At 33.8% G+C, this 26298-nt stretch overlaps 1 protein-coding gene across 1 annotated transcript in view; it reads left to right on the top strand.

The window, feature by feature from the left end:
- Positions 1 to 26298, top strand: part of LOC149409489 (solute carrier family 7 member 14) — a 231573-nt gene that overhangs the window by 47542 nt on the left and 157733 nt on the right. The window lies entirely within an intron of this gene.

Here is a 26298-nt window from a genome sequence, read left to right as displayed (position 1 = left end):
TTTTAATTACATAGCACAATAAATTGAGTATGAGCTTACATAACAATGTGTAGGGTTATTGTTATGGTGTTGTTATTTTGTAAACATAAGCAAGCAAAGTTTATTGTACAAAGTACGTCGGTTGAATATTTTACAGAACATAGGTTAAACTAATACATAAACTTGAGAAAAATATAACAGATATAGGTAGGTAGTTAAGTAGATACAATTCAAGTATATAGTTACGGTGTTATTGGAATTTGGACAATGAGTTCGATAAGTTTATATAAATATAGTGTAGTTACAAGAGTACAATAATGTAAGTAGGTAATACACACAAGACAAGTAAGTTTGTTATTATTATTATAAAGATAAACACTACAGTTTGTTGTAAACCATCTTTGTAATCATCAATCTTTATTTTGCCCGATTGGGAATTTTACAAAACAAACCTTAGTTAATGAGACAATAAAATATGCGTTTGAAAAAAAATTATGAATCTGTTACAAACATTCTAGTATACTGTATTTTAGTTTGTATACAGTCATCCGGGAATGATGGAATGGCAGCTGCCAATTTTTCTCCAACTGACAGGAAAAACTCATTAAAAGCCAACGCTATTTCACGGGGTTCCCTAATTTCACAATTATTTACGATGAGAGATTCAATTGTGTTGGTGGGTTTATGTACACGATTAGACAGAATTGAGTTAATGGTTTTCCAAGTTTTTCTTGGGTTAGTTAGGCTTTGTTGAAAGCTATTGATGTAATATTTGTTTTTCAGACTTCTCCTATAATTAGTTATCATGTTTCTTAGTTTATTTTTACGTATTGCAAGAGTAATATTACCTGGGTCTTGTTTCCACTGCTTGTGAAGCTGGTTTCGTTCCTTGATTAGAAAATTAAGTTTAGAATCAAACCAAGGTGTATTTAGATGTTGCCGCCTTCCTGTTTTTACGTTGGGTGTAGTTTTACCTGCTTCTAATGCATTTTTGACATAATCATTAAAATCTTTGTAACCGTCTTCAGGTTTAGTTGAGTTGATAGCAAATTTGTTAGTCGCAATATAAGATTTTACCGCCATACTGTTGATGATAGGTTTAGTAAAGCGCGGTTTAGTTCTATTATTAAACCATTTTTTTAAATTATTCTTAAAGTCAACAATTAGTATATTGTGGTCACTAAACGGGTCATCTATATTCGATATGGTTGTTAAAATGTTTTGTCTGTTTGATATAACGTGATCTATAATAGTGCTGCTTGTATCAGTGACTCTCGTGGGATATGATTTATTTTGTATTGAGAAATTGTATGTTAATAAAGAGTATCGTGCAGGAGCGGTCACTGTTTTTCACTTCTTCTTACTATAAACTAGCGACCTGCCCCGACTTCGCACGGATGAAATATACTAATGTGACGTCATTAGCTATCCGATCCGTTTTTGGCGCTTTGACATTAATTGACAGTGACAAAAAGTGCGTTTAGCAATATTTTTTTGAAACAATTTTACTTTACATGATGTGTTTTGTTTTTTATTAATATTTTATTGTAAATATACCAGCTTACCGATTTAGCGACTTATTAAATTATATTACCAGTAACTACAGAATATCTATGTATGTGTATACCAGTATTTTCACTATTTATTTCTTGATCTTAAGTAAACTCACATCGTCGTGTGTGCTAATAGTTTTAGACACATATATTTATAAAACTTTAAACATATTAAATGACAATCAAAACATCAATATTTGAGGTGGACAGTTTTCAACCTCAATAATTTCATTCTGGATTTAGTTGTAAAGTTGTACTAGCTGGTACATCAGATATTTCTTGCTGCTTGATTTCTTCCTTGTGGGCAATCAATGTTTTGCATTTCTCTTCCCGTGCCCGTGTCCGTAAGACATCATCCCAATGTTTATCTTATGTATTGAAATAAATATTTTCAAATATATAGTTTGCTTCACTGACATAAAATGAAGCTCCGTGCGTATATATTACATTTCAGTATTAGTCTTAGTATTTGATTTTCTCTTCATTAGATGGCACAAGCAGATGTTGATCAGAAGTTAGGCTACATATAAGTGTGCTTGATTAATTCTAACGAATTCTTAATTCTAAATCTGCAACATTTTATGAAATTTATGTTTGAATTGAATGTGGTCATTGAAAAATACAGTTTTACAGAACAAAAATGTACATCCACCAATAGGTGGGTTTTTGAGGTCTTGTTCGACATGGTAATTGGATGAAGTTGCATCCAAAACTATTAATGGGCAGTCGCGCATCACTTTTCCAGTATTGCTTTGTTTGTTTGGAAATACTACAAACACTGGTACACATCAGTATCAATTGTTAGCGGGCGTTTAAATGTTGCGTGTGCGGTTTGGCCTCCTTCCAATGCTGGATGATGTGACGGCTAATGCAATTTTACCAATAGATCTGACTTCGGGTAAGGGCAAATTGGTTTGCCCTTCTCCTGAGCACCATGGAAAAATATGTTTTGTCCTTCGTTCCTATTAATCGATTGATCATATGACGTTTCTCTTGTGTATTCGGCACTGGTAAAATCCGAGTTTGCTGTATTAGTTAGCATCGGCAGCACAAAATCCTTAATGGATTGAGACGAAAGTAATTCTACTACTTTGTTTAATTTAAATAACGTCATTTTATATAAACAATGTCTTCAGCCATATTTTCTTGAAAATTTATTCCATAGAATTATAGAGTCGGTTACTTCACAAAACGCTACGATAATGGCAAAAAACCTCAATGACCTAGCTAAACTGCAAATAGCAGCTTCTGAAAATTTGTTGTCCCAATGAAATTCAGTGAATCAATCTTTTGGCGGTCTGATAATAGCTTGGGAATTTGTCATAAGTCTGTCTGTTTGCGAAATCTTCTTGAGCACAGAACTTTAAAATTCTGTTAATGTTACATCCCGCGGATTAATAACAACATCATTAATGCTGTTTTCAGTGAAACAAACCCTCTGTCTACTGTCTAAAGTCTAAATGAACGGCAATGTGAAGGTCACTACTTTACAGCTGCAGATGTAACGACCATATTGATATTTCATTCGGTGATTGTTTGTTGAAAGTAGCTTGATCGGTACTTTTCTTCGTGATACGTCGTGTAATATTTTGAATCGAGCCGCCATCAATAACACTCCTTACGTAGATGGCGATAAGGCTTAAATTCCCGCTTAACACCACCATCCACCTGTTTTGATTTAGGCAAGAAAAAAACATGGCCAAAAAGTGCCTTTTATTTTATTTTTTGGATGTTCAGGCACAAATATTTGAATGTTTTCAATAAGTATTTATTTAAAGCATCTGAAACATTTCTAGCCGACCACATTTTCAAACCAAAAATACATGATTTTGCATTACTGCGTAGTGTGTATTTAGTAACATGTTGCATTGATTTTACTGAACGGCACAACTCAACGTTGATCTGAGCAAGTAAGTTATAGGAAACGATCCACTGGTTGTCAATTTGTGCACAGTGGAAGATTGTCTACCTTCGTCAGGCGACCGATTCCGCTGAAATAAGGCATTCAATTTTATCAGTAACTAACCACACCAGTAGATGAACATTAATTTGGTAAACGACGTTTCTGCCATTCTATAGTGTTCATGTGACATCGCGGTGGACCAAATAGATGAGCCTTATTTATGAAGTGTGGGATTTACTGTACTTTTAAATAGAATAATCTATTCACCATACCGTATCTGTCTTGTGGAGTCAAATTGGTGCTGATATCTACATTTTAAGCCAAATTTAACTAAATTAAGTAATTGGATAAGGATTAAAACTGTATCGGTCAAAATTTCGCGTTATTTTAAATGTATGAAATAATATAAATAATGTATAAATACATTTAAATTATAATATAATATAATTCTAACATATTTAATAGGAAAAAGATTCATATTATATTGGTCAAAATAGCTTTGCAAATTACCCATTATTTATGTAAAAGATAAAAATGATTACTGTGTATAGTATAGGAGATCTAACCTATAGTTATAGGAGATCCATATACGAATATACCATTACGAACTTTTCTGTAGGACTTTTTAAGATATATAATTCTGTAGAACATTATTTTGATGTATCTCATAAGGTTTAGCCTTTATTTATTGTTTCTATAAATACAATATGATTATATCAACTACATAAACCTTCCGGAAAAAATTGTCTAAATGAAAGTAAAACCCTATCAAATTTAGAAAACTAAGCGCACAGACTTACAGACAGACAGACACGGATAGCGACTTTACTGTACGTATTATCAACCTGTTCTTTTAATTTATATTATTTTTATGCCATCTGCACTATTAAAACTGGTTTATTTATGTTATCTCTTTTCTTACATTATGTACATCTAAATGGAAAATTATATGTACCGTGTTTTATGATCAAGAAATGATAAATTTAAAATTAATAGCCTTCTGTTGACGCTGTATTATGCAGTAAATCATGTAAAATATGTATAATGCAAAAGCCCATCAGGACGTTTAAATAAACATAAATATTGAAGTGAGCCGACTTGGCAATAGTGAACACAATGGAAATCCTGGCGTTTTTTGTGATATTTAAAAAGAACTGTCAAATTTACATTTTTATTAGAAGTTTGCTGACTCTCTGAAGACGGAATATCACATACTTGTCGATTCAAGCGTGTGGTGATCAATTGATAAAATCTGTAGAAAATTCTTTAAATAATTAACGGTTTCGGGAGAGCTGCCTTCACTAGAAGATTATGTGATAGAACTGAGCACTGGGAAGTCATTGATGTGCAGAAAGAAGAAATAAAAGAAAAACAAGAAACAAATAAAAAGGTATTTTTGCTATACGATTTTACTTTAACTATTCTATGCACCTTCCCCACAACCTGCACGATATAATGTCGGTATGTCGAATTCTTTTCGGTCGAGCTCAGTTCCCAGATCACTTATTTAAAGATAAGACCACTAATTGTTTGATATTATCGAAGGCCACTAAAATAAACATTACAGATTGGAGAAACCATGACGTAATAAGAGCAGTGGCCGTTTAGGAGCACGTTTCGATCGTTATATCCTCCGCTGAGTAAGTAGCGAGTGAACTTATCTCTGATGTGAATATACTCGTAGTATGCCACGCAAATAAACCTGCAACGCTGTCGGCGAATTTTATTTTATTTCCACCGCAGGTAAAATGCTGACAATTTCGCTTGAGCTTTCTATTTCTTTGAATATATATATATATTTTTTTTATATATACAATAATATTATTATTGGGATTATAAAAACAGTTTATTTTTAAACAAGTTCTGCTGTGTAATTATTATTACGCGTGACAGCTGTTTCGCCCTCTAAAGGCATTATCAAACTGTGGGTAGCCCACTTACAGACGATACATTTATATTATTTCTAGGTAGGTATTTTAATTTCAATTACTGATTTCTTAATTGATTTCTGTGTAAAAATGTTAGAAATTATTGATGGTTATTACCCTAGTAAAGTTTCCCCAATTAGTGTAATGTTTAAATTTGACTGAATGTCTTAATGTTAGTTATTCCCAAACGATGACTCATAGGGTTATTTTAATAGTATAATTAAGTACTTCAATGTGCACTCGTATTTGCACTAGGTTTAAAGATATCTAGTAGGGGTGAACGAATTATATTGGTTTGTTCATTAATTAGAATAGCTTTCGGATTATTAGAATTTTTGCTAATTTCTAACTGCTCTAAAAGATTAAGTTTACGGCCTTTATTTTGTAAGTGTAACGGAGTTGGTTTATTATTATCATTAAGTGAGTGATTTTCATCTAGGAGATGTTTGGCAAATTAAGATTGTATTTTGACAAGAAAGACACTCGACAAGAAAGACCACTCGACAAGAAAGCATATGAGAAGGAAAAAAATACAATCCTAACTATTGCTAAAAATAATGGCTTCAAGGGTAGAGACATCGAAAAAATAATTAAAAAAACCAGTTCACCGAGAGTGGCGACTATACTACCGATAGGTACCATTGGCCTACAATCGCCGGTCAACAGCATTATTATTATATTACTGAGAGGTCGATCAATTGCTAATCCTGCTTTTGTGCTAACTCGACGAGATGTCGTTTTAAATACGATATGAACACTAATTATCTAATAAGCGTGTATTATTCTAAGTTCCTACTAACTAACTAAATCAAGTATGTATTCACTTATTATGTAACTAATTACTGCTCGGAGCTATTCCGAGTATCGAGTATGACTGTCGTATGTTTTGGGGGGTGATTCCTACATCTACTAAAGGAAGTGATGGTGAGAGGGAGACGGGGGAAACGAAGATACTTGCCGTGCAACTTGCAGTATAAGTTAGATAATAACTTCGTATGTTGTGACATCGGTTTCATTCAATTGGCTGGGGAGTGAAGGGAGGGACAACGATTGCATTACGGAACTGCTACCCGCTACCCGTCCGCAGATAGAGAACTGTCACTTGCGCTAACTAATAACTGGGCGTTTTCCCTTTAAATCATGAATTACCTGACACACAAAGAGAACTCTCATACAAATTTAGTTTGAAACTTATACACAACTTTATCATCTATTATGATATATGACGTGAAAATGCTCAAAGCACAATATTTTCCAAATTATGTTTAAGTTTCAGTTTCAGTGACACAAGACAATTAAAAAATCTAAAAAAATTAAAATCTTCAATAAACAATGGATCATCAACACGGGTCGTACAATAACAGCAAATACCCATTACGAAACATTACTACACTATTAATAATTCTTTGCTAGTATCCAAAACCAATTTATGTATTTTTTTGTCACGATATAATTTTAAACTAATTTTCTTAATTTTTCCTTGAGCAGTAAGTTCAATTCTTCTCTCTTCTCTCAAACAAGTCTTTAAATATTTCCCTTTATCTCTCCCCACACTTCTTTCTTTTCATTATTATTACTCATATTATATTCATTAGTTAATATTAAGGACCGTTCTTTCATCCCAGGCGAAATTACTAAGATCTTGTAGACATGTACATAGATATGTAAAATTTTAATAAGTTTTTAACACTGTCACTTGTTTCATTGTACACTTTGATTGTCTAAATAAACAAAAAAATATATATTATTATTTTTAGCCTGAAAAACTTCACCGACGGGAATTGAACCCGCAACCTTCGGAAACATTAGTTTTTCACATACAATATAAATTCTTAAATAATTAGTCAACTCACCCAAATCTAAATTCAATGTTTTCCAGTCACATTATTGTTATCCCAGTATTTTTATAAATATCAATACAAAACTGAATCAATTCTGCCTAAACTCGTATTGCTTCCAACTTATAGGTGCTAACTTTCGAAAATGCCTGTCCTGATACTGGATATCACGGGTGAGATAGAAACAGTTAAAATAAAATGTTTATAAAGGAGCCTGTCTCGACACAGGATATCACGGGTGAAACAGACACAGTGTAATCCTTAAATAGATATACCCAGTAAATAAAAATAATAAAATCAGAAAAAGATATGGTGGTATCTAGGGCTTGAACCCCGAACCCTCTGCTTGCCGGGCGCTGATTTGTGTCACCCCATATTAGTTCAGTTGGTCCCACTAGCTCAGTTGGTAGAGCAACGCCTCGACAAGGCGAAGGGCCTGGGTTCAAGTCCAAGGTATACTCACCCTCACCTCTCTATGTACTCACCCTCTCTATGTGAATAACCTAATATCTACCTATCAAATGTAACTATTGTTATTATCACTTAAACTGGGCGAAGCCCAACCAAGTGCCGCCCGCAGGGCCTAGCACCAAAAATCCGGAGAGCGGGTTTTATCTGCTAGTCGCTAATATTGTCTTCAATAATTAAATATTACATTTTGAGGTTTTACTCATTAGGTTATTGCAAACAATATATTTTTTTACTGTTTCATAATTTTAAATATAAAAATATGGTAACATACATAGTATACTTTACATTGCATAGCTCACGAGCAGTGACGGCTGTGACTTTTAAGTGAGCTAGAGTGCTAACACTGTACTGAAAGTGAGCTAGAGTGCTGACACTGTGCTGAAAGTAAGTCAGAGTGCTAACACTGTGCTTAAAATGATTTTTAAACGGGTCTTCGCTAGTAATTAGTGTTAAATAAAGATCTTTAGATTCATCGTATAATGAAATTTAAAATTCCCGTTATAACTTCTTTGGCATAAAATTTTTGTAAACTAAAATCATATTACCATTCTAAAATTTTATTTTATACGCGTTATTTACAAGCATTCATGAGAAAATAGTCTTTACATTTTTAATGTTACACTCGAAAGAAACCCAAATAATATCTGGTTAAAAAAATACAATATAGATATTTGAAACGTAAAAATAGTCCCTTTCAGGCATTTTCATTCTGCTCGCATTGTGGTTATTCTTCGAAAAGATCATTTGAGATATCCAAGTTTTATTAAAGGATTCTGAAAAGTATTTGAATGAGATTCGAAAGAGGAAACTAATACGAATATAAACCGGAAGGAAAAAGCAATAAGTGTTACCCGGCGGAAATGACAGTACCTATTGGTACCTAGTTCTGAATAGCCGGGTACTCCCCAACCCCAACCATCCCCTTGTTCTCCACAGATCTTGCCGATGTTCGGATAACCTCAAATTGTGGGGTACTTCTACTTTTTATACTCGTAAATGCTCATAAAACTCCATAAATATTTTTTAAAGTAGATTTATACAAAATATTATATTTTTGTTTTTTTGAATAAAATATACAAGGCAAAGTGGCGAAGGGTAGTTGTCTAATCATCTGCTATCTAAAAGAATTGTGAACTATCTCTAACGTAATAATGTCTATGACTATGTTTTGCACAGACACCTGTCGCCTCGTATGATAGTATAATTAAAAAAATGGAATTAAATATTCCTTGATCACATATTTGAGTGGGTTTTATGTTGTTCCAGATATACCAGCTAGGTATAATAATAATATAAAGAAGAGTGCAGCTTTATTCCCAGATTGCAGAAACTTTAACCTAATTCAACCTTCAAGAGAAAGGTACACTGTCTGTGTGAGATTTCGAGAAATCACCCCGATCCCCTTTTTCCCACCCCTCAAAGCAGAATTTTTATATTTCTTGATGAAATTTTGCACACTTCAAAATAAGATGAAAATTACCGTGAACATCTGATTTCGTAACCCTCCGTGTAGATTCCGGAAGACGCCTAGCACTTCAGCTAATACTACGCTTTTTTCAATACCCTAATATTTCTAATTCCAGTTACCGACAGCTCTGTTGTTACCAATGTTTCTATTATTAAATACGTGGTTTATGAGAAAGTGGGAGATTGTTCAGTTCAACGGAGCATTCAGCGGCATGCTAAGTCAACGCCATGACACCCAACAACAGATGTTCGGTAAACATATCAGAACAGAAGGCATTTCCCTGTCTCCTTTCCTTTCCCACTTCTTTCATCCTCACAAAACGCCCCCATTCGGGGAAACCATAGCCCATTTGGCTCCGGGCATTGGGCAGGAGCAGTTTAAATTTGGAAAAAATCATGAGAATATAATCACACGTTACAGGAATCACGTTTTTTACAATGGTTAACCTCTCGGGTCATTTAGTGCTACATCTGTCACCAAAATCACGGCCAGACATTTGAGATAGACAGAAAGCAGAACACCAAGCTTTATCTTCGCATTTTAAAGTTTATCATAGACGCTACCGTCATTTGAAATAATTATATAAAGCAGAAAACCGCCAAGCGCGTCGCCCCATCAAGGGTTGCCATTATTTTATTGAGTATTTTTATATAAAACGAAAAATTTCGATTTCGACTTAAACATTTGTTTAACTAAAGTTTTTTAGTTTCGTATAAACTGTTCAAGAAAGTAAAAACATCGGTAAGCCTTTTTAAAAACTTTAGCTATGTTTGCGTAAAAGAATTGCATATGTAAATTGTTAATCTAAAAGTTTGTAATCTAAAAGAATCTTTAATCTGCTTTGTAAAAATATTCATCTTTAAATATATTCAAAAACAAAGAATCTATTAGAAATTGAATATCAAGCGGGAATATTTGACGACATGTTTTTTCCTTCTATTCCCGAGGGTAAAATATATTTGTTTTCATGCTAAATGATATACACTGGTGAAAATACAGCGATGTAATTCTTAATAGAACGTTTAACGGAGTAAACAGTTTAGTAAGCTTTATAATCGTAAATAGAATAATTAAACAAAATACACACGATTCTCCATCCTTTGAGCAGTAAGCTGTAGTTAGGTCTAATATCTAATATCGTTCAGCGGGAACGCCATAATTCCTATTGTGCATAACTCCCAAACCATGCGATAAAATAGTTGATCCCTTTCTTGCACAGGTTAACATACAATTGCGGTAGTTCTTAGAGCCACAAACCTGAAATGCGCAAACCTGTTGATAGAAAATGGTTTTCTATTGAAATATTTATTCCTTCCACGAACAACAATCTGCCTAGAATACAACAATCTGCCTAGAATACAACAATCTGCCTAGAATACAACAACCTGCTTCTGAAAATTTATTTTATATTTCTCCAATACATTACTTACTTTGATTTAGAAAATATTTCGGGTGTATTCAGCGCTCAGATAATTTATTGTAAACACGATTTTTAAATTGCCAACTCTACCACCAAAATGAACATCATAATATATGAGATAAGATTAATTATTTATAAAGTAGGTCTGGCAGATTAATTTGCTGGCTCGTGAGTTGCCGTCATTAATTCAACAGCAAAAAGTCCCGTTCCTCAGGTATTTGTGGAAGTGATTAATAATCCGCTCGCAGTAGCTTCCGCCGGTGGCCGAGTTCCGAACTCGGACCCACGTAGGGCGGTTAAGATGCGCCGAGTAAATTAATTCATCTCCCTACGCTTACTAAAAAATATTATAATTGAAGAAAATTGCGCAAATTACTTCAAAATTCCCTAACCGAATAACGACACCAAGAATTTGCGATTAAAATCAAATACACCGCATGGAGTTGAGAGGTCACTGAACGCCCGAACTAATCAATACGTGTTCTTTCGATTTTGCGAAAGGATTTTCTAAGAGTTTGAAATGAATTAGTCCTGAAACATTTACTAAAAAAAATCGTTTTATATTGTCCTCGAGATATCTCAACCTTCGTGACTGGTAACAGGGCAGTTCCACTTAGTTCTTGAATATTGGCCGATGTTAGCCTACTTTCGATAGGAGAGGATACAAGAAGAAGAAGATTTTTCACTGTCAGCTCCGGATGGCAAGATTTTATTATTTATTTAGAATTTACGGCACAAGTGCCATTTACATACAAAGTTTTTATTTTATTTTTTACATATACATAGTGCAGTATTAAATTTTGATGAGAAAAATTAAAGAATTAAATTCAGTCAAAACATAACAAATAAAATAACAGTAAAGAAAGAAGCAATGACAATAGCCTGTTATGTAGTGACCTCATTAAAATAAATGGCGTTAAAATGTGTTATTAGTGCAGCTTTATACTTTACAAGGGGAATATTAAAAGTATCTGCAATTTTAGCATAAAAGTTCCCAAGTGTGTGCAATCTATTTATAACTGAGATATATTCTAGAATACTTATAACGAGAGATGTGAACAGATTTTTTAATGTGTTGATATTTTTAAAATCCTTGGAAATTCTTACTATAAAACCTAACATTTTCATAGCCCTGTAGCGATAGAAGTTATGTGAGATACAAAGCAGAGTTTCCGATCAAACAATATGCCTAGGTCAAGTGTTACAATTACGAGATTAAGTCAACATTACACAATGAATAATTATATATTATTGGGTGTTTGATTTTGTGAAACCTCATAACTTGGCATTTGTTAATATTTAGTTGCAGTTTATTACTAGAACACCATTTGAAAAGTTGTTAAGGTTCTCTTGCAAGATTATGCAGTCGTACACATCATTAATGACCCTAAACAACTTCATATCGTCAGCAAAAAGTAAAACTTCGATATTGTAGAAAATGCTGGTAACGTCATTGATGAATAGGACAAATAATAAAGGTCCCAGGTGTGATCTGTCCCAGGTGTAGCAATAAATTCATAGGATAGACAGTCATATATCTTAACAAAAAGTGATCTAACAGATAAATAACTGATCAACCATGCCAGTAAATTACCACTTATCCCATATTTTACAAGTTTATTGATTAGTATTTTGTGGCAGACCTTATCGAATGCCTTGGAAAAATCGGTATATTTTTTTTTTTTTTATATATTTTTTTTTATTTTTTATATTAACTCCACACAGGAGGCCCTGAGGAAAATAATTTCCCTCAGGGCCTATGTCATCTTTGGGGATGCTGTGTGGAGGGTCTTTTTGTGGAGAGGAAGGAGTGAACATGGGTCTTGAAGAGTCCCATGTTGTAGGAGGGAGGAATTAGAGGAGAATATACGGAGTCTACCTGTTTCCTGTTAGACAATACTGTATTTATGTAGTTTACATATACTGTAAAATTTGTGAGAGTAGATCTAGATGAGACAAACCCATGTTGGCAATTGGTAATAACGTATTTAATATTGGAGGATATTTTGTTTAGAATGATTTTTTCAAAGAGCTTAGGTATACTATATAGATAGAATACAAATAGGTCTGTAATTGCATACATCATTTTTAGAACTCTTTTTGAACACTGGAGTGAGATAGCTAGATTTCCAGCTATTAGGGAATGGTCCTGTTTTAAGAGATTTGTTAAAGATTAAGTACAATGGATAGGATAGACTATTTACACATTTTTTTAGAAATATGGGATATTATAATAAGAAATATTATAATGTTCCAAGAGATAACTGTAATGGAAATATCTCTTGATGATTCCAAGAGATGCAATTGCTTCCCTTGTTTTTTCCTTCACGTTTTATTTGTTTCTTTATGACGGATTTTTAATAACGAGTTCATTTTTCTTTTGTACAGAAGACTCTGCTCCATTTTCAAATAATATTTATTTATTTAAAAATATATTTCTTTTACATAAAAAATATAAATAAAAAATAAGTTATACTAAAAAAACTAAATACAATAAAAATATTTTCTTTTTAACGCAACTACCCAATTCATTATAGAAAAACGTTTGAAGTGTTTGAGTTGGGGAGTAGTGCCATTACAATATACATGGGGTGAAGAAAAGAAAGAAGTTTTAATTTATAAAGTAAAAAATAAACAAAATGTATATGGCATGATAACAAAAGTATATATAATGAAAATTTTAGTCAAATAGCAGTTACTAAATTAGATACACAGTAAATGTAAATTAATTAAAGAATATATTTATTTACATTTAACATTAATTTAAGAATAGTAGTAAAATAAAAATAATATTATTACATTTCGATTAATGAGTAGGTAGTAGGTGGTATAAGTACATGGAGTTATTTTATTCATTTGAAGTAAACGGAGCTGATAACATTGCAAGCAAAAGAACATAATAAATTGCGACAGTGGTTCGAATGCTGATATAATATTTCAAGAGGATATGGTAAAAAAAGAAAAATATGTTTTTTGTTAATTAATGATTATTAAATAGTTAATTATATACTAAGTGTGTAATATTAAAACGAACGAAACGAACAAGTCCAAAATACGGCAATCAGAGTAAGAAAACTTATTTACTTATTCATTAGATTGAGAAACATCCTATCATATAATATGATTAAAACTATTTATTTCCCTCTTGCCCAACCTATTATACAATATGGTATAATTGGGTAGGGGGGACTTTCAAAACTAACTACTATGATACCCAGATACTTTATACTATTTTTGCATGTTATTGGTAAACAATTTGCATTACCGCATTCTTTCTTATTTTCACACTGTGATGAATGGATTTTAATGGTAATATTGTTTTCGAAATTTTTTTTCTTCAGAGAGAATGGGATGAAATATGTTTTCTCGGTATTTAGTGAGAGACAATTTAGGTCGAACCATGTTTTGAGTATGTTTATATTGATATTGGCTATCCTCATTGTTTCTTCCCATGATTTTCCTTTTGTGATAACTACAGTGTCATCTGCGTAAGATATGATATCTCCAACAATGGGAAGAGTGAAATTTTGATTTACATATATAATAAAAAGAATTGGACCGATGACAATTCCTTGCTATGTGCCAAAAGATGAGGTTTTGGGTTCACTAAGGGTATTATTGATTTTGACATATTGAAATCTCTCTTTTAGATAACTTTGGAACCATGATAGGACTATTCCGTCCAATCCAATTTGTTTTAGTTTCTCGGTGAGTTTTGAGTGTGATATGCTATCAAATGCTTTGCGGAGATCATTGAAGATTCCAATACACTTTTCTCCACTATCTAATGTTTGGGCATATATACCGATAGATATTTTCAACCATTATATCCTACCTACCCGTCCTTACAACCCTGTCACCAGGAGAGGAAAGGTTTGCCAGTACAATTTCTACACCGCCGCTGTAAGGTTGCATTAAAAGTGTTAAGTGCAATTTCGCCGAGAGTTTCTTTACGTGCTGGCCAAGAGGAACATTGGAGACACCATAACCAAGGTAGGACTTTTATTATTCTGGTGACATCCTCTTATAGATCCCGTTCGTTCTCCTTTCGCTACACAATATTCAAGCAAGAAATTCGCGGCAGGAAATATATCTGGTTATTTCCAAGACCTATCGTACCATCTAATTTTTGCATTATTTTTTATGTTAATTTCATCAACTGTGCAATCTGAATCAATTTGCATCCTGTGTGCTGAGATTGTCCCTAAATCCAAACTGGTTTGGGCTCATTATCTTCTTATCTTTCATTTAGTTGTTGAGTTGTTTTTTAACAATTTTTTCATAGATTTTTGCTATGTTTGATGTGAGTGCTATGGGACAATAGTTATATTTTATAGAAATATTTTTTTCATCACCAGATTTAAAAACAGGGGCTACAATAGTCTCCTTATAGTTGTTCGGGAATATGCCCTTCTTTAGATTTACATTTATTATATGGGCAATTGGTTTGCTGATTATCTCACGTACAGTTTTTAATGTTTTTACAGTTATGTTGTCGTAGCCAGGGCTTGCTAATCCTCGTAAACTTATTAAAGCATTTTCAATTTCTTTATCAATTACTGAGGCAAATGTGTAGAAACCTTCTTCAAAAGTTGGGTTTTGCTCTGGTTGCTGAGTTTGTTTTTTGTCTAGGATAATATTACTAGCAAGATTAGCGCCGATATTAACAAAATAATCGTTAAAGATATCACCACAAAGTTTTGGGTTTTTTCTGTGTCAGTATTGATTCCTTGATGAGTAACTTATTTTGGAAATTTTTGTTTTGTGCTTTAGTTGGTTATTGTTTTGATAATTTTTCAGAACTCTTTGCTGTCTTAACCAGAATTTTTTAATTTATCACGAAAATACTTTTCTTTTGTCAGTCTAATTAAAGCGTAAGTTTGTTTCGGTATTTCTTGTAGAAAGTAGCTATTTTTTCGTCGAATTTTTTGATATGAACATATTATTTTTCCTTATTTCTGATTGAAATCACTAATCCATGGGTTATCCATGGGTTTATTAATATGTTTTTAGATTTTGTTTTAGAGATAAGTATTTACCTAGAAAGGTTTATGTGATTTAGGAAAACAGTCTCGAAACTCTCCGCAGAATTATTTGGATTTTCCGATTCAATTATTGATGCCCAGGTTTCCATCTTGAGATTTGTTTCTAAATTTTTCATATTTAAATTTTTTTTTCTTGTTTTTTTGTCAGTTTTGTTGGGGTTGATACTTTTGTCTATGTTGTCGACGAATATACAGGTGTAGTGGTCAATTATGCTGATTTTCCATAATATCGACATTTTTTTTCAGTGTTACATGAGTTGCATTATATGTGATCGATACAGCATGGGATTTGTCCGCTGATATTTCGTGTTGCATTATTTATATATGAATTATAATTTAGTGAAGTCATTATATTTATATAATCATATTTCGGTTTGTTTTGCGCCCAGTCTCCGATATTAATGTTAATGTCACCAACGATAATATTAAAGGTACTTTTTAGATTCAGTAATAATTTTTTGGTTTCTTTAATGTAATTAGTGGGATTCGATCCGTGCGTTCGGTAGAAAGCAATAATATGGTATATAATTTCGTTCACTTTTACACTTAGTTTTAAACAGTTTGCTAATTGCATTTTAATTTCTGTGACAGTAACATTATATTTATTTAGAATGAACACCACAATACCACTGGTTTTATTAATATAGGTAGTTGACGAAAAGTATGTGTAATTCGGAATATTGTACAGTGTGTCAGCGTTATTTATATTTAAGTGCGCTTCTGTTAAAACAATTAGGTCCGGTAATGTTTTAAGAAGGTTTAGTGTTAAACAAACTCAAAATTATTATTTCTAATCTAATACGAACGTGCACAGTAATAATTAATGTCAAGTTTGTTTATATTTAGCGAGGTAGTATCTTTAAGGATGCTGTGTAGAGGATCTTCTATAGAAATGAGCGAACCTTAGTCTTGAAGGGACCCAAGTTGTAGAAGGGAAGAAACACAGAGGCCAAGAATGAGTCGTGGAAGCGATCCGTTCCTTGTTGATCAAATATCTACCCTGCGCAAATGTTGGACGCGCGTTTGTCATGTTTTTCCACTATGCGCCGGTGCTGAAGGGATCTATAACTCTAGTTCTTTTGAGCATCTTCCATTGAAATTCCTTACGTCCGTGCTCCGAATAATATATTTCAACTCACCATCCGACCGTTTGTCAACAGGGGTAGGCAGAGAGGATGAACCGCCCTTGGCACACACTTGAATTCATACATAGTCTCATAGATACACTTCCGTTACTTTGACTTTCGAAATGGCCTGACCCAAGTATTTATTAGTATCGTGCTAATTCTCCCTCGGGCGTTCCCGACTACTCCTGCTAAGTTTTAAAATTGATATTTTATGTCTAGTAGTAAATACTAAAGCATATCTTACCTACGTGCGAAAAAAATGTGCACGCTTTTATTTAAAAGGAGTTCAATGAAAATTATTTTTAAATCCCTTATTATAAACTTTGCTCGCAAAACTGGCAAAGTGTTTGGCAGGAGAAGCAGATGAAGTCCACCAGTGATCTGGAGTGACCTCTGTGTCAAAGAGGGAGAAAATAAGCCATAGGTCCATACTATATCAGTGATTTCGCCTGAGAAGAGATCATATGAATATAATATAAGTTATAATAATAAAACGTAGGAGGGAGAATAGCACCTATTACGTAGATCCATACAATATCAGTAATTTCGCCTGGGAAGAGAAACTACGAATATAATTTATTTTGTAATAATAAAAACGAAGAAAGTGTGTGGAGGGATAGAGAGAAATATTGAAAGAATTACATTTTCTCGGATTGTTATTGGCTGTTAATAAAAGTACTATGAAAAGATTATTGTCAGACAATATTAGCGACTCTCAGAGGAATAAATTAAACCGAAAAATCAAAAAAAAACATTTGGTTGCATTTCATGGATGATTGAATGTTTTTCTATAAAATATTACAAATAGTGTGTTAGCAGGGAGGTCTAAAAGTGGGAATTGTTGAGTTATTTGCTGCATTAGTGGCGTTGTCTTCTGTATAAAGAAGTGTAGTGTGCGCGGTACATCTCGTTTGAACATGATGGATACGAACAAGGCCGGTCATTCCGCTCCAGCCAAGGCGCAAAGGACCAGGCGCCGCGCCGTTTACTAGCTACTTTATGAGATCATATGGAAACAATAGACCTGACAATGTACGTCTTTTTGTAAAGTTCACGTATTATTAGTTGCTTTATTGTATTTTTTTCAAACATTTATTCAGAATACTTTCTACTAAACCTATGTAACTCGATATGTGAAATCAGACATGAACGCATCAACATAATGCTGCCTGCTCATTAAATAATAATAATCATCTTATATTGTTGAAGCATACTCTAGTGCATTTCTGACTCATGAAGAAAACAACGTTTCTAAAGTATTGTTTCTTTTGAAAACTTTTCTTATTCTTAGTAGGAAGTCTAGCATCGTGTATATTTAATGCCAAAATGTTCGAGGACTTTGCACTTCACTCAGTCAACAATTCCCATAGTATCGGAATCACGTCGTCGGAACATCATATCCGTTTAAAAATTATTCTATCTTAATAATAATCAGTACATGTGAGTTATATTTTAACATTATTAGTGCTAAAAGGACATTTTCATCCAGTACTGGTAAACTTTAATTTACCTTTTAAATGTACAGACGTGATACGACGTAAATATAATTTCAGTTTTATTCCGAGATTGATTTTGCATACTTGACCTTCAAAACAAGGGAACGTCACTATTTGCATTAGATTTTAAAAAAACTCTGCGTAAAACCCGATCAACGCCGGGGACTGTAGTTAGTAGTAAACTAAAGAAAAACCTGAAATAATTTTCCTTTTGCATCGCTTGAGATGCTGAGAGGCGATAACAATGATAATGGAATAATTTGTATAATGTATTTTTTCTAAAAAATCACCTCAACGGCATCGACCAAATACATATCAATGGCACAGACCTATATATTATAGTTCTCGGACGGGGCGTTTTATGATACGTCCATGACATAGCCGACCACAAAATTAAATATTACACCAATGATGATAATAATATCAACACAGGCTTGTCCTAGTGAGGTTAAAAATTATAACTTTAAAAAAAAGATACAATGTAAAGAAACGATAAATAAATATAACATTATTACGATCAGACGCAGCTGCAGAAGTGCCGACCCCATTCACAGTTAGTAAACAATCACTTTATCTCCAAATCGCTTAACTCCCCCTCATTGTACAGCGGCGCACATACTCGTACTTGAATAAAATTTAAAGAAACTGCCTTATTCAATAAAAATGCTAGCATGAGAAGATAAAGAGAGAATGTCGTTTGTTCGGACGAAGTATGAATTAAAGATAAGTTACTTTCAGTAATATCCTGTGAGCTTTTAACCTTATAACCCGATAGATTTCCACGTGTCCCTACACGAAGAAATAGGAACCCTTTAAATTTGTCGTACACCGAAATGATCAATCAATTGATTAATCTACCTACCAAAACATCTTGCAATTATTTGACACATTTATAAATACATCCTTTTAAATTTCACATTCGTTTTATGTAATTAATGAATGCAGAATGCGAATCTTAGAAGCAAAAATCAACTCACATCCCGACACCCGATTGTATCAACTATTAACTGTGGGTGGTAACCACGTACCTACAACACGTGGATTTATACTTATTTCTCTGAAATCTGATGACATTACAGCAATTAATCGATAGACGTAGTTTAAGGTTAAGATTTTTAAAACTTTTTGAAATAGATATTTTGTATTATTTATTGTTTTTGTGTTTAATTCGTAGAACTCCATTTAATTTTTTTATAAATTTAATTTAGATTAAATTTGATAATATTATTATTAAGTTCTGCAAGTGTTTTAGTTTTTTATTATTGTGACAGCTGTTTCGGCTTACAAGGCCATTTTCAAACTGTGGTTAGTCCACATTGAGACGACGTTTTTATACTATTTCATAATATAATGAAATAGTATAAAAACGTCGTCTCAATGTGGACTAACCACAGTTTGGATATTTTGTAGTGTTTTTATGCAGCCCGATTTTTATTTATTTAATTTTATTTTGTAAAGTATTGAAGTAAATAATTTTTTGACTTTTGTGTACCTTTTTTTATTCAGTACATTTTTCACAGCTCTAGTTTATAGTCTTGTTATTTGTATCCATCATTGTCTAAGAACAGAAAGCTACTCTTATTAACGTGCATCATGTTGAGTGAATTTTTAAAAAATAAAAAAATAAAATCTGTTATTTACCGGTTGATAATCGCATTTATCAAACATGCATTTTTGAACATGCCACCATTTGAGCATGGTGGTAGTGAAGAACAATGACAATGGAAAAGGTCTAATGTAATGTTAATCATGAAGTAATTGCGTGTTGTTCAGTTAAGCCCCACATAACCAATTTCTACCGATTTATAACATATTTCTCGTTAACTCCACAACTTTTATGTTTTAATATAATATCCATACATATTTAATTCTGAAAAGGTAATTACATGAAATTAAAACCCGTTTTGTTCAGTTATTGAATATGAAAAAAATAATATTATGGGTATGAAAAATATCACATTGTATCTTTCAATGCAACTAAAGCATTTTTGGAGAGATTTTTGCTTTATTTCAAACGAGTCGTTTTTATTATTTATTTTCGCTTAATTATTATCGTTTTTTTTAATATTGGCTCGCTCCATCTGACATTCGAATTTATAAATCTCCCTTTCAAACCATCTTTGATCGCTTTACTACGGGCCTTAATCAACCACATTGGCCCGAGAAGAAAGAGGAAGGGGAGCGATATGGAAAATTCTACAGATGTTTAAACCACTGCCTGGTTTGGGCTCAGTCAACAACGAAGAAACCCTTCATTATCTGACGAGAAAAATCTTCCAAGTTCCATGTGGTTGTACTTATAACAGTAAAATTTATTGCATTGCGCCTTTCGAATACTATACAAAATTATTGCAAAATTCACTTTTACAAAAGAAGAGACATGTTTGAAAACCAATGGTTTCTTCGTCAGGATAAACTTATAATAAATATTTATATTATTTATGATACGTTCATCCTGACGAAGAAACCAGTGCTTTTGAAAATGTCGATTCTTTTGATTAATCAGTGGTATTTATAAAGTTGTTATATATTTTATTTATATTAATATAGTGCTTAACATGATTCCAGCAGTAGTAGGGTGAGATAGGAAGAGTTCTCTCTCTCGATGGAAGAGACGAGAGAGAGTCATTCCAACACTCAGCTAGAATATGCGCTAAACAGAGTAAAATCCGTTATCATTATATCTCCTTGTTGGTAAAGCTGTGAACCTTAAATCTGTGTACCTTGTTCTAGTGCAATCCTCACTTCAACTTAACATAACACTACGTAGTGTACATAAATATAAAATTATATTAGCTATAATATTTCATAACACCTTATTGGACTATATTATTAAGAGGTAGGTACCTACCTCAAAGACTGTTTTATAACATTTTGTAGGTACAAATCTGTGAAAACTTTTGCAACGAAGGCGACTTTTAATGATAGTAGGTGACTAAGTTAATTCTGATTTAAGCAAAAAACTAAAACATGGAAGAAAAATACAATAAATCTTAAAGAATGAAAGTTCTGTTGGCCGGAAAGAGTTCAATAGCAGTTTTCAGCTACTCAGTCACCAGCCAGTCCAGCGAAAACAGGAAAGAGTTCAATGGCAGTTTTGGCTACTCAGTCACCAGCCAGTCCAGCGAAAACAGGAAAGAGTTCAATGGCAGTTTTAGCTACTCAGTCACCAGCCAGTCCAGCGAAAACAGGAAAGAGTTTAATGGCAGTTTTCAGCTACTCAGTCACCAGCCAGTCCAGCGAAAACAGGAAAGAGTTCAATGGCAGTTTTAGCTACTCAGTCACCAGCCAGTCCAGCGAAAACAGGAAAGAGTTTAATGGCAGTTTTCAGCTACTCAGTCACCAGCCAGTCCAGCAAAAACAGGAAAGAGTTCAATGGCAGTTTTAGCTACTCAGTCACCAGCCAGTCCAGCGAAAACAGGAAAGAGTTTAATGGCAGTTTTCAGCTACTCAGTCACCAGCCAGTCCAGCGAAAACAGGAAAGAGTTCAATGGCAGTTTTAGCTACTCAGTCACCAGCCAGTCCAGCGAAAACAGGAAAGAGTTTAATGGCAGTTTTCAGCTACTCAGTCACCAGCCAGTCCAGCGAAAACAGGAAAGAGTTCAATGGCAGTTTTAGCTACTCAGTCACCAGCCAGTCCAGCGAAAACAGGAAAGAGTTTAATGGCAGTTTTCAGCTACTCAGTCACCAGCCAGTCCAGCGAAAACAGGAAAGAGTTCAATGGCAGTTTTAGCTACTCAGTCACCAGCCAGTCCAGCGAAAACAGGAAAGAGTTTAATGGCAGTTTTCAGCTACTCAGTCACCAGCCAGTCCAGCGAAAACAGGAAAGAGTTCAATGGCAGTTTTAGCTACTCAGTCACCAGCCAGTCCAGCGAAAACAGGAAAGAGTTTAATGGCAGTTTTCAGCTACTCAGTCACCAGCCAGTCCAGCGAAAACAGGAAAGAGTTCAATGGCAGTTTTAGCTACTCAGTCACCAGCCAGTCCAGCGAAAACAGGAAAGAGTTTAATGGCAGTTTTCAGCTACTCAGTCACCAGCCAGTCCAGCGAAAACAGGAAAGAGTTCAATGGCAGTTTTAGCTACTCAGTCACCAGCCAGTCCAGCGAAAACAGGAAAGAGTTTAATGGCAGTTTTCAGCTACTCAGTCACCAGCCAGTCCAGCGAAAACAGGAAAGAGTTCAATGGCAGTTTTAGCTACTCAGTCACCAGCCAGTCCAGCGAAAACAGGAAAGAGTTTAATGGCAGTTTTCAGCTACTCAGTCACCAGCCAGTCCAGCGAAAACAGGAAAGAGTTCAATGGCAGTTTTAGCTACTCAGTCACCAGCCAGTCCAGCGAAAACAGGAAAGAGTTTAATGGCAGTTTTCAGCTACTCAGTCACCAGCCAGTCCAGCGAAAACAGGAAAGAGTTCAATGGCAGTTTTAGCTACTCAGTCACCAGCCAGTCCAGCGAAAACAGGAAAGAGTTTAATGGCAGTTTTCAGCTACTCAGTCACCAGCCAGTCCAGCGAAAACAGGAAAGAGTTCAATGGCAGTTTTAGCTACTCAGTCACCAGCCAGTCCAGCGAAAACAGGAAAGAGTTTAATGGCAGTTTTCAGCTACTCAGTCACCAGCCAGTCCAGCGAAAACAGGAAAGAGTTCAATGGCAGTTTTAGCTACTCAGTCACCAGCCAGTCCAGCGAAAACAGGAAAGAGTTTAATGGCAGTTTTCAGCTACTCAGTCACCAGCCAGTCCAGCGAAAACAAATTAATTTCAACTCCAAATAAAACGGAGGCATTTTATGCTTTCTTTGTAAAGCAATTAATTTGCTGGTTTCGTTTCAAACAAAACTGTTTGTGGCGGTGTAGAAAAAATACCCGACATTTTAGGTTGTATTTAGATTCAAAATTAACTGTAGAATACTCTTATTAGTTTATTTAACGTACGAGTGCATTCATAAATGTTGTTCTTCTATTTAAAACATATTATCGCAATAGGCAAATTGTCCCCTCACTGTACCTATTTTAGTAAGACGGTTTTCACCATAAACTATTTATTTATACACATTAAAATTTAATAAAATGAGCATAAAATTTTTATTTTTATAACGGGTAAATAAATCCTTTGGCCACTTTTCACGGATTAAAGTAACTTTAGTGCAAGAAGGTTTTGTAGATTTAGAAAAGATTACGTCTACTATCCGCTAAATTGTTTCTTTGCGGCTGTATGTAATTATTTACAAATAAGTGATTTTAATGCAGTACTATTACAATAGTGTTAGTACGAATATAATTATTAATCTTAGCCTGCAAAATTCTATCTAATAAAAATAAGCATAATATTGGTTTGTACTGTAAACGGTATCCGGAAAGTCGTAGTACAAACGGGAAACTGGTGAATCTACACATGTCAAAATAGCAGAGGAAATTAGTGTGTGAAACCAATTGTGACTACAATATTATATTCGGGCCATCCCATCAAAGGATTAACCTTTTTGACGTCATAACTCTGTTTCTAATATGAGCATAAATATGAAGAATAAAATAATACTAATAAATCTACATGAATCGTGAAAAAGAACAAAACACAAAAAATAAGAAAAGGTAACTAGGTTAAAGTTGAGGCGTTATCCCGGTAAAACAGAGATCCATCTTGTTCTGTTTCTCATTTCGTTTAGATTTATTAGTATTATCTTCTTTAGTGACATATTACATAGATGGGTTGGTGAAACCTTCAAAAGGTATTCCAATTAAATAGAATATTAGTATTATTTCCGTTAACTCCACACAGGAGGCAATCATTTCCCTCGGAGCCTATGTCATATTTTGGGATGCTGTGTTGAGGGTTTTTTGTAAAGAACGGGAGGAACAAAAGTTCTGTGAAGGTAAAAAGTGTGAAGGTTGAGTAGGAATCAGTGTGTCCGGGAGTGACAGAAGTGCTGCGGCGCAATGCGATGGAGAGGTCAAAGAGTCTCCCCGAAGCAGCCTCTACCGATCTGGCACGCCACGCAGCTGGTGGGGAGGCGCATCCTGAACACACCTCTCCTCTGCTAAATATCCATACGTAGCTAGGGGTGACCTATGACAGAGGTGTTGGTTGTCCAATATATGATTCCCGGATCGGCGGTACCCAAATTGTAATAATAAAAGTACAAATACTTCATGCGCCAAGCAATTACCAAAGATATTACTATCGGTCACAAATCATTCCATACTTTCTATGAATTATATTTAGAATATACTAATATTCGCCGCGAGCAGAGGAGAGCGGCTCGCGTATGAATATGAATGAAGCCAGGAAAGTAGGCCAATATGAAGGTGTGTGGCGATCTGTCTCGTGAAACAGCGGAATTCATTCCTACTCCGCAGAAATCTTATTCTCGATCCACGCGGGAAATATTGTAAACCCAATGAGGATCTTAATTAAGGCTGAAAGAAAAATAATTTCTTTTCATGTTTTTATTTTATTTATTCACATTTAAACCCGCTAAACTTCTTATGTAGTTTGTCAGCAGGGACATAGAGACAACATTTATACATTCATAAGATACAATTTGAACGGTACATAATTACATAAATTGGTTACATTGCAGAAAAGTTTAAATAGCAGCATAAAAGCCTTATATAATAAGCAAGTAAAAATAAATGTATGAACAAATTAGTATTATCAACATAAAACATAAAAGCCTTATAAAATAAGCAAGTAAAAATAAATGTATGAACAAATTAGTATTATCAACAAGTACATCAATAGTTTCATAAATAGAGGTAGGTAGTCAGGTATTACAAAATAATTGTTTTTCCATTTTCTAAGAATATGAATTCCATTTCAGGGGCATCAGTATAGATCATTATTATCCAATAACCATTTCCTTAGATTATATTTAACATTAGCAGTATACATGTTATTATTTTTAATTGTCATTGGTAATAAGTTAAACATTTTGGGTACTATACAGTTTAAAGTTCTTTCACCATATTTATATATAATTAAATACAATCGAAGCCACCTGCACTGATTTGCTCATTGGAAAGTAGGCATATGAACGGTGTCCGGAAAGTCGTAGTACAAACGGAAACCTGGTGAATCTTACTTTGTTTTGGTGTAGCCGTCAATACCGGATACCGAGAATTGTTAAGCTTTTCCCCGTCATCTCTATTATTTATGCCAGATTTATGAAAAAACTTATATTGAATTCTGTGCCAGTCGTAATCATTGTTGTTCTGTTGTCTATTAGACCTTGACATTTAGTATAGTAAGTAGTATTGATGTCATTTGATTGTATTATTAAAGAATATTATAATAAACCTCCGAACATCGCAGCAGAAGTTAAATTCTTTTGAGGGCCTTTTTCAATACCAACCAATCCATGCACAATGTACAAGTTATATTGTTAGGCGACTATAGGTATGATGACACATATGCGTTGCTTGCATTCAGGTGTTTTCAAACAAGTTCCATCTAACAAAAAATACATACTTCTAATAACATTTATACGCCTGTTCCTTGTTCAATTAAAACAACAAGTAGGAGTAAGCAAGACAAACTGCTTTTTCTCAGAGACGTTTTGCAGATCATTACTGACGAATATAATATATACCTATTCAAATTCACCAATACAATTAACCCCAAGTTTGTATTTTTCATCTCAATATTTCTATCCAATATCGTATTGGAAATTAATTTCCATTCACAATTAAAAGTTACGAAGATGAGATTGTTTTTCTTAATAAATAAGTACCGCAATTACAGTGAAATGACACTAAACTTAACCCATTGAACTAAAAAGTATATATATAAAAAATATGTTCAAAGTGTTAATTTATTTTTCAATCATCATTAACAACTCAATGACATCCAATAGCACTTTTCACAGAGCGCAATATGTAGTAAATAAAGTGCCGCTGCGGCGGAGCGATTGGTTTTCCGGCGTCTGGACGGAACATTTCTACTTGAATCACATCTTTAGAGCCTACGCGATATTTATATATATATATATATACAACACTTAGGTTCAAATAAGTTAGGTCAGCTATACTTATTATCCTTCAATGTTCTGTTGTACTGCTCAGGTAAATCTCCGTACGGCACG

Source organism: Hesperophylax consimilis, chromosome 31 (genome assembly GCF_061612785.1).
Source record: "Hesperophylax consimilis isolate HC1 chromosome 31, BYU_Hcon_1.0, whole genome shotgun sequence".
Taxonomy (NCBI): domain Eukaryota; kingdom Metazoa; phylum Arthropoda; class Insecta; order Trichoptera; family Limnephilidae; genus Hesperophylax; species Hesperophylax consimilis.
The sequence above is the reverse complement of the archived record's forward strand: the minus strand, read 5'-3'. Positions and strand labels throughout refer to the sequence as shown.